General features: G+C 39.9%; 1 protein-coding gene and 1 pseudogene across 3 annotated transcripts in view; one reads left to right on the forward strand and one right to left on the reverse strand.

Annotated features, from left to right (window-relative positions):
- DIAPH3 (diaphanous-related formin 3) overlaps positions 1-10,628 on the forward strand; it is a 727,649-nt gene that overhangs the window by 645,351 nt on the left and 71,670 nt on the right. The window lies entirely within an intron of this gene.
- Positions 2,379-2,828, reverse strand: LOC102823413 (annotated as a pseudogene).

The following is a 10,628-nucleotide window of genomic DNA, read 5'->3' on the forward strand; positions in this document are numbered from 1 at the left end:
GGTGGAGGGTCAGAGAAAAAGAGGAAGACCCCCAGCAAGATGGATTGGCAAAGTGGCAGCATCAATGGGCTCAAGCATGGCAACAATAGTGCGGTTGGCCCAGGATCGGGCAGTGTTTCGTTCTGTGCATAAGGTCGTTATGAGTTGGTACCTACTCGATGGCACCTAAAAACAACAACAAAATTTTTTTTTAATTATGTAAACCTTCTAGATTTTCGTCATAAATTTTAATAAGCCTATATATGTCTGAATGTAATTAAGTGTAGGCTATGGGAGTACAGGTGATGTTTAAGGGGTTTTTTGGTATTCATCTTAATAACCCTCATACCTAGCAATTAAGAAAAATCATATGTGTTTACAAGGACCTTAGCCAACTATGTAGTTAAAGGAATCCTGGTGTGGTGCTATAGGCTCAGCACTGGACTGTTCGAACCACAAAGTCAGCAGTTCAAACTCAGCAGTTGTTCCTCAGAAACCCTATACTGGGTCACTATGAGTCACACTGACTTAGTGACAATAACAACATAGTTTAAGGAAACAGTCTCCATAAGACCTCATTCACTCTGACATCAGCTAAAGTTCAGGGGATCCCGAAATCACCCTCATGGTCAATAATTCTCTGGAAGGATTCATTGAACTCACTGAAAGCTATTATACTTCATTACAGGGAATGAGTATTAGTTAAAATTTTCTGAGAAAGAGTTGTGTAAGGCAAAGTCTGTGAAGGGTCCAAACATGGAGTTTCCAGTTGTCCTCTCCCCATGGAGCACATATAGCATTACTTCCTCCTGGTGAGGATCTCTAACACTATACACAGAATATTGCCAAATTCTGAGACTTGCTTCAGTCTTAGGTATCCAGATGTTTTACTGATTCTCTGTTGGATAAGCACTGGACTATAAGCCACAAGGTTGGCCGTTCAAGCCCACCAGATGCTCCATCCATGAGGGAGAGATGAGGCTTTCTGTTCCCACAAAGATTTACAGCCTCAGAAACCTATACAGGGTCACTTTGAGTCAGAACTGACTTGTGAACAATCTGCTGACTGAGTGGCTGAATTTTAGTTTCTTGCTTGTTCTATATGTCACATTGTTAGACTGGTAGTCAAAGCTTCCAGACAAACAAAGACTCTCCTATTAGGCAACACTTTCCAGGGGCCCTGATTACTAAACCGAAGGTTAGGGTGAGAACGTACCAGTGACTCCAAGGCAGAGAAGACCTTGTGATGTGTTCCTTTATAAAATTACGGCCTACAATGCCCTATGGAACAATGCTACCCTGCCCTATATGACAACATACAGCAAAAGAGATTCCTCCCAGTTGCCTTGGGCAAAATCTTCACTGTTTAATCCTACCTTTAATTCTACACTGTTGTTCTTTGCTGCCCATGGAGTTGATTCTCACTCCTTGGCAACCAGATGTATGCAGAGTACTATCCCATCATATTTTCACCACTGTGTCCTTTCAGAAGCAGATGTTACCTTGGCACCACTGGGTTGTTCTTTCAGTTAGACTGTTCGGTAGCCAAGTCCCCAGGCTAGCAAAGACACTCTTCTCACTTCTATTGGCCAAGTCTGAACTTTTAGTTAGTAGGCATGCTCACTCTTAAGCATATATTTCTGCTTCTTAGGGAATCAACTAATCTTCACAAAACTCTTTGCCATAGACTAGACTCCATTGTATATTGACCACAAGAGCAATTTGAACTGCAAGATTGGCAGTTCAAACCCACCAGCCATTCCTCGGAAACCCTACATAGGGTCACTATGAGTTGAAAGTGACTCAGCGGCACTTAACAACAACATATGACAGATAGAACTGCTACATAGGGTTTAAACCGAAGTATTCAAACCCACTGCCACAAATCAATTCCAACTCATAGTGACCATGTTTCTGAGGCTTTACAATCTTTACAAAGTTACTGGTGGGTTTGAACTGCCAACCTTGCGGTTATCCAATCTTGCCGTTAGCATTCCAGTGCTTATCCTACAGTGCCACCAAGGCCATAAGGTTTAGAATGCTAAAATCTTTATGAAAGCCAAACTGCCACTGGTGGGTTTGAACCACTGACCTCTAGATTAACAACCTAGTGCTTAACTATTGTACCACGAGGGTTCATTAATTCTTCACAGTTGTTTTTCTTTGCCGTTGAGTTGAGTCAGTTCCAACTTATAACAACCCTGTACAGGGTTTCCGAGGCTGTAAATATTTATGGGATCAGAAAGTCTCATCTTTAATTCTTCACTACCCAGTGTCAGCGAAGACTATTTGAACAAGTTAGTTTTGATTGGCAAAAAGAAATAATGTCTGTCTTACTACGTTTTTGTTTTTGTTTTAATGGGAAAATTAAGTTTTATTCACTTGGTGGAAGGGTGGCCTCAGAACTTCCGGAACTGCTTCTTGGTGCCGGCAGCCTTGGTGACCTTGAGCACACTGAAGAGTACGGTCTTGCTCTGGGGCCGGCACTCACCCACTGTGACGATGTCCCCGATCTGGACGCCCCTGGAGCAAGGGGACAGGTGTACAGACGTGTTCTTGTGGCGATTCTCGAAGCGATTGTACTTGGGGAGGTAGTGGAGCTAGTCTCGGCGAATGACAGTGGTCCTCTGCATCTACATCTTGGTCACCAGACATTACCAGTGAACAGTCATGTTTTGTCAATGTAAGTGCCCTCAATGGCCTCCTTACGCTTCTTGAAGCCCAGACCGTTGTTCTTGCAATAAGGCGAGAGTTTCTCCTTGCCAGTTTCTCCCAGCAGGACCCCCCATGCTTTGGAAGATGGTCGGCTGCTTTTCGTAGGCACGGTCGGTTAGAATAACTGGCTCCATGGGTCAGCCTTTAGGACTCAGTTCTCACAGGATTAACGCTCACGATTTGAGACCTCCGGATAAATCATCCCTTAAATGTCAAATCTTAAAAGTATGCTCGATAAAACGTCTGAACCCTCATTAAGCACCAAGTGCGGAGCCCCTAGGATTTAGAAAGCACCGATCTAGACTAACCTAGGAAATCGGAGACGCTCGGAATTAACCCTCAAACTGGAACACAGAGGCCTGGGACCTCCAGGACGCGCGCCCTGGCGACGCAGGGGGATCTCGTATGTTCGGCGCAGGCTCCAAGCCGGTACCTGAATCTGTCTTAATACTTTTTCCAGAAGAAAAGCAGTGTTATGTTTTACTATATGAAAAAAAAAACAAAAAACATATTATTTTAAAATGTTTAGAAATGCTCAAAATTGCACCCAGCAAATACAACACTGTTAACAAAATTGCAAATAAGAGATGTTGTCAATAATAATAATTGGGGCATAAGCTGTGGATCAACTTCCAATCTCTAACTCAATATTTTGGGTAGTTGATTGTTGTTGTTAAGTGCCGTCGAGTTGGTTCCGACCCATAGTGACCAACCCTGTATGGGGTTTCTGAGGATCACCTGGTGAGCTTGAATCACTAACCTTGCAGTTCAAATGGCTTTGCAGTCAGGCGCATTAACCCACAGCACCACACCAGCACTCCAGGGAGTTGACTATTGTTGCTGTTAGAGTTGGTACCAACTCATACTGATCTAATGCACAACAGAAAGAAACAATGCCAGGTCCTGGACCAACCTCACAATGTTGCTACGCTTGAGCCCGTTGATGCTGCCACTTTGCCAATCTATCCTGCTGGGAGTCTTCCTCTTTTTCTCTGACCCTCCACCTTACCAAACATGATATCCCTCTCCAGTGACTAGTCCCTCCTGACAATGTGTCTGAAGTATGAGAGACAAAGTCTGGCCATCCTGGCATCCAAGAAGCACTCTGACTACACTTTTCCAACACAGATCTGTTTGTTTTTTCGGCAGCCCATGGCACTTTCAGTATTCTCCTGCAACACCATAACTCAAATGCATCAGTTCTTCTGCAATCTTCCTTATTCACTGTCCAATATTTGCATGCATTTGAGGTTATTGAAAATACCATGGCTTAGGTCAGGCATACCTTAGCACTCAAGGTGACATCTTTGCTCTTCAACACTTGAAAAAGGTCTTTTTTGCATTTGCCTAATGCAATAATACATCGTTTGATTTCTTGACTGCTGCTTCCATGAGTGTTGATGGTTAATCCAAGAAAAATGTAGCCTTTAACAACTTCAATCTTTTCTCCATTGATAAGAATGTTGTCTGTTGGTCCAGTGGTGAGGATTTTTGTTTTCTTTATATTGAAATGCAATCCAAAGCAAAGGCTGTGCTCTTTGATCTTCATCATTAAACATTTTAAGTCCTCTTTACTTTCAGCAAGCAAGGTTGTATTATCTGCATATCGCAGGTTATTAATAAGTCTTCCTCCAATCTTGATGCCATGTATTCTTGATATAACACAGCTTCCCGGATTATTTGCTAAGCATACAGGTTGAGTAAGTATGGTGAAAAATGCTTCTAGTATATACCCTTTGGTTGGTTGATGATGTGTGGAGGGGATTGTAACCATGGCACTGAAACAATATATGATAGGATGAATGTAAAACTAATGTTCTCCCATGTAAATTATCACATAATTCGCAATAAAACATTTTTAAAAATGTAGATAACCACAGAATTATATAAAGACAACAACAACAACAAAAATACAACCCTGTATTGCACACCTTTCCTAATTTTAAACCATTCAGCATTCCCATGTTCTGTTGAACAACTGAACTGCTTCTTCTTAGTCTATGTACAAATTCCTCATGAGCACTATTAAGTGTTCCAGAATACTCATATTTCACTCTTGACACTGTTTGATTATATATACTTAGAGTCTCAACCATGATTAAATCATATGTGGCCCAAGCCTGCTGAATCAGTTTCTTGGAGTGAAAACTTGGTATTGGTACTCTTTTAAGATCCCAAGGAGATTTCCACAGCAGCTGAATCCTGAGAGCCATTAAATCCTGAGATTTCTACTGTCAAGTTGTTCTCATCTTGACTGTATCAAGGGAACACTTTGCCCTATTTCAAACATCTAATGAGGCAGCTTTTCTCGGGTTACTTTAAATTATAGTAGCTTTCTATGGTAGACAGCCTCTAAGATGACCCCAATGGTTTCCATTTTATAGAATCCATTTTGTAATACCCTTCCCTTGAATGTGAACCAGACTTATTGTCGTGATTCAAATGACTAGAGTATGGCAGAAGTGATGGGTGTTATTTGAGAGATTGCTGTTGTTAAGTGTCATGAAGTTGGTTGTAACTCATAGGAACTCTGTAGGGTTTCTGAGAAGCAGCTGGTAGGTTTAAACCACCTACCTTGCAGATAGCAAAATAAACCTGTAACTTCTTTCTGAGGAGTCCTCTGCCTCACTTATTCCAAGGGAAATTAAACCCCATGTTGTGAGCTGCCCTGTGTAGGGACTCACATGGCAGGGAACTAATTATTAGCCAACAGCCAGTGAGGATCTGAAACCTGGCAGCAATCATGTGAGTTTGGAAGCAGTTCCCTCGCCAATTTTTGGGCAGTTGACTGCAGTCTTAACTTACCCCCTTAACTGCAGCTTCATCAAAGACCCAATACAGCCTAGGAGTTCTAAGAAGTATGAACACTTAGAACTTTTTGGTAATTTTTATAAAGCAATAGGATAACTAATACATTATTCTATAGTGCAATAAATTTAACTTATGGCTATTAAACTCCTTCACCTAACAAGCATCTGCTTTCAGTTATATGAATTCTTCCTTTTTCCATAAGACATCTTCTTTCATTGATACAACTGTTTCTACCATCAACAAATTAATTCTCCCATATACCTTATACACAGAATTTTAAAAATAGTGCCCATGTGGCTGGTCTTGTTCTGCTGTTGTTTGAAAAGTTCAGAGAAAAATAGAATTAAACAATAATGGAATTTTTCCATGAACTTTTTCAAATTTACTTATGTTAACTAATTTAGTCTTCACAACAGCTTATGAGGAAGGTATATTGATATCCCCACTTTAAAGATGACTGCTCAGAAGTGGCAGAGCTAGGGATAGGATCCAGTTTGGCTTTAGAATCTATAGTATCTTTAGAAGAAAACTAGTTATAATTTTTCCTAGGTTGTGCTTGCTCCTCCCGTTGGATATGTTCTATGCTTAAATAGATTTTATGTGTCTCTATAAAATGATGTGTTTATCTGCTAGTTCTCCCTTTTAAAAGAAGGATGCAGCAATATCTGCAAAGTGTTATTTAGTAATTGTTCCATGCTATGAAATCAGCCAAAATACTGCCTTCAAGTCTTGCTTGAAATATTTGTGATGTTCCCTTTTGATACAAGATAGGAACTCTCTGAAAACAGCTCAAAACTCTTATAGAGGACATATGGGCGATTACTTTGTGTTACTTGAAATTGGCTTTGGCAAATGTTCTTCTTTAACTAGGCTGTAACTTTATACTTGCTTGTTGATTAAAGAATCATTATTTTTATTTTTTATTTCTTAGGACTGTTACTTTAGACAAGTCACTTAGCCATTCTAAACCTGTTTTCACTTATATTAAAACCAAAACCACACCCAGTGCCATCGAGTTGATTCTAACTCACACAGACCTTGTTGGATAGGGTAGGACTGTGCCCATAGGGTTTTCAATCTGCTCTATGCGAAGCAGATTGCCACATCTTTCTTCTTTGGGATTTGAACTGCTGCCTTTATTTAGCAGCCAAGCACTTTAACCACTGTACTGCCACCAAAGCTCTCCTTTTGATTATGGTGTTGTTGTTTTTTTGGTTGTTGTTGTTGTTAAGTGCCATCGAGTCAGTTCCGACTCATAGTGACCCTGTATAGGGTTTCCGAGAATCAGCTGGTGAGTCTGAACTGCTGACCTTGTGGCTCAAACCGACCTTATGGGTGAGTGCTCATCTTACAGTGCGACACCAGTACTCCTTTTGTTTATTTGTTGTTGTTAAATGCCGTCAAGTCAATTCTGATCTGTAGTGACCTTGTGTAGGGTTCCCAAGGAGCAGCTGGTGAGCTTGAACCACCGACCTTGCAGTTCAAACAACTTTGCAGTCTGATGCATTAGCCCACAGTGCCACACCAGGACTCCTTTGTTTATATAGAACAGTAATAATAATGACAGCTGTTTTGCCTCACAGGCCTACTCTGAGGATCTGTGAGTTAATATAAGTTTTTTAAACCCAATAGTTACATCTTCCAGGCAAAGAAAATATGACTCATCAAACGAATATGTTTTCCATTCGAGAAGAAAATTCTCTAAACTTTATTTCCTTCTCCAGCTACTGACTCACTTCCCTATTTTACACTATAAGGCTTACAGGGAATCCCTAGGTGATTCAGTTAAATGCTTGACTACTAATTGAAAATTTTGGAGTTCAAACTCACCCAGAGGCACCTCAGAAAAAAGAAGTATTTATATTCACCATATTCAATTTCTTTCCTCCCATTCTGTCTTGAATGCACTGCAACCAGGCTTTCTCCTTTCTATCTCCAACAAAACTGCCTTGCCAAGGTGACCAGTGACCCTTCAACTGTTAACATTCAGTGGTCATTCCTCAGTGTTCGTTTTCTCTGATTTTATTATCATTTAAGAAGTGATCATTCCTTCCTCCTTGAGATATATTCTTCACTTGACTTCCAGGACCCTATACTCACCTTGTTTTCCTCTTCTTTCAGCTGTCTTCTTTGGTGGTACCAATGTGCTGTGGAGTTAGTTCTGACTCAGCGACCCGTAAAGTGTTTCTTAGGCTTTAAATCTTTACAGTAGCAGAAAGCCTCATCTTTTTCAGGTAGAATGACTGGTAGTTTCGAACTGCTGACCTTGAGGTTAGCAGCCTGACTCGTAACCACTATGTTACCAAAGCACCTTTTTAAAGTCTACAGCACCCAATATTCTCAGGCGGGCTCCCATCCAAGTACTAACCAGGTGCATTCAGGTTCAGGGTGATATGGCCGTAGACATAATATAGTATATGTATATGTATACATACACATACATATAAAAACCTTTAAACCCACCAGCCATTCCATGGGAGAAAGATGTAACACTCTGCTTCCATAAAATGACAGTCTTAGAGACCCTATTGGCAGCTCTTCTCTGTCCAGTAGGGTCATTGTGAGTCAGAATTAACACAATAGATATTTTATGTTTGATATCCAATAGTAGATCCTGACTTGTATAGCCAGCTGCTTTCTGAACACCATTCTTTGCATGTTTAATTTGTTGTTGTTGTTGTTAGTTGCTGTCAAGTCAGTTCCGACTAAGCAACGCTACGCACAACAAAACACTGCTCACTCCTGTGCCTTCCTCACAGTTGTTGTTATGCTTCAGCCCATTGTTGTTGTTACTGTGTCAGTCCATCTCATTGGGGGTCTTCCTCTTTTTCAGTGACCCTCCTCTTTATGAAGCATGATATCCTTCTCCAGGGACTGGTTCCTCCTGAAAACATGTTCAAATAAGATAAACAAAGTCTCCCATCCTGGCTTTTAAGGAGCTCTCTCTTTGTACTTGTTCCAACACAGATTTGTTTGTTCCGGCAGCCCATGGTACCTTTACGCTTCTCCAACACCATAACGCAGATTCATCAATTCTTCTAAAGTCTTATTCATTGTCGAACTTTCACATGCATATGAAGCTATTAAAAGTACCATGGTTTGGGTAAGGTGCACCTTAGTCCTCAAACTGACATTCTTGCTCTTAAACACTTTAAACAGGCCCGCAGTAGATTTTCCTACTGTCATTTGATTTCTGGATTGTTACTTCCTTGAGGGCTGATAGTGGATCCAAGCAAAATGAAGTCTTTGACAACTTTTGTCTTTTCTCTATTTATATAGATGTTATTTACTAGTTCAGTTGTAAGGATTTTTGTATCTATATTGAGATGCAACCCATACTGAAGTGTATGGTCTTTGATCATCATCAATATTTTAAGTCCTCTTCACTTTCAGCAAGCAAGGTTGTATCATCTGCATATCACAGGTTGTTAATGAGTCTCCCTCCAATTCTGATTCTATTTTCTCTTTCATATAATCCAGTTTCTCAGATTATTTGCTCAGTGTACAGGTTGAATAAGTATGGTGAAAGAATACAGCCCTGACACACAGCTTTCCTGATTTTAAGCCATATAGTATCCCCTTATTCTGTTTGAATGTCTGCCTCTTGGCCTATATACATGTTCCCTATGTATATTCCGTTCTGGAATATACATTTTTCGCAATTTTATCCATAGTTTGTCGTGACCCACAGAGTGGAAAGAGTTTGCATAGTCAATAAAGCACATGTAAATATCTGTCAGATCATCTCTGCTTTCAGCCAAGATCCATCTGATGCCAGTAGTGTTATGTCTTGTTCTATGTCTCTTCCTCATTCTTCTGAATCAGGTTTGGGTTTCTGGCAATTCCCTGTTGATGTACTATTGTAGCTGTATCTGAGCAATCATCCCCAGAATTTTACTTGCATGTGATATTAATGATATTGTTTGATGATTTCCACATTCCATTGGGTCACATCTCTTTGAAATGGGTACAAATATGGGTATCTTCCAATCAGTTGGCCAGATAAACTGTCTTCCAGATTTCTCGGTATAGATGAATGAGCCCTTCTAGTGCTGCATCAGTTTGTTGAAATATTTCAATTTGTATTCCATCAATTCCCAAAGCCTTGTTCTTTCCCAGTGTCTTCATTCACCTTGGGTTGCTTCCTTCATTACAATTGACTCCTGATCATATGCTATGTCTTGAAATGATTGAGCATCAGCAATTTATTTTTCATACAGTGATTCTATGTATTCTTTTTGCATCATTCAATATTTTGACCATTGTTAAGTTCCATTGAATTTTCTCCAGCTCATAGAAACCCTCTACAGAGTTTTCAAGGAGCAGCCTACCTATGATTCACAGTCCAGTACTAATCCTACAGTGCCACACCAGAAGTCCATTTTGCCCATAGAATCCTTCAGTATTGCAAGTTGAGGCTTGAATTTTTTCTTCAGTTCTTTCAGATTGAGAAATGCTGTGATCTTCCCTTTGGATTTCTAACTCTATATCTTTGTATATTTCATTAAAATACTTGATTTTGTTTTCTCATGCTACCATTTGAAAATTTTTGTTCAGCTCTTTTACGTCCTCATTTCTTCTATTTGCTTTAACTTCTCTACACAGGTGAGTAAGTTTCAGAGTCTTTCTGACATCCATTTTGATTTTCCTTTCTTGTCTTCTTAATGATCTTTTGGTTTCTTCCTATATGATGTTCTTGATGTCATCCCACAACTCTTATGATCTTCAATCATTAGTGTCTAATGCATCAAATCTATTCTGGAGATTATCTCTAAATTGAGGTGAGATATGTTCAAGGTTGTATTATGACTCTTGTGGACTTGTTTTAATTTTCTTCAGCTTCAGCCTGAACTTGCATCTGAACAATTGATGGTTTGTTCCACAGTTAACCCATGACCTTGTTTTCGTTGATATTATTAAAATGTTCTATTGTCTCTTCCCACAAATGTAGTCAACTTGATTGCTGTGTATTCTATCTGGTGATATCAATGTGTATAATCATCATTTATGTTGTTTAAAAAAGGTATTTTCAATGAAGAAGTTGTTCATCTTGCATAATTGTATCATGTGACCTCCAGCATAGTTTCTGTCTACTGATCCTCCTCTTTGTTTACAACTTCCTC

This window comes from Chrysochloris asiatica, unplaced genomic scaffold (genome assembly GCF_000296735.1).
Source record: "Chrysochloris asiatica unplaced genomic scaffold, ChrAsi1.0 scaffold00022, whole genome shotgun sequence".
Lineage (NCBI taxonomy): Eukaryota > Metazoa > Chordata > Mammalia > Afrosoricida > Chrysochloridae > Chrysochloris > Chrysochloris asiatica.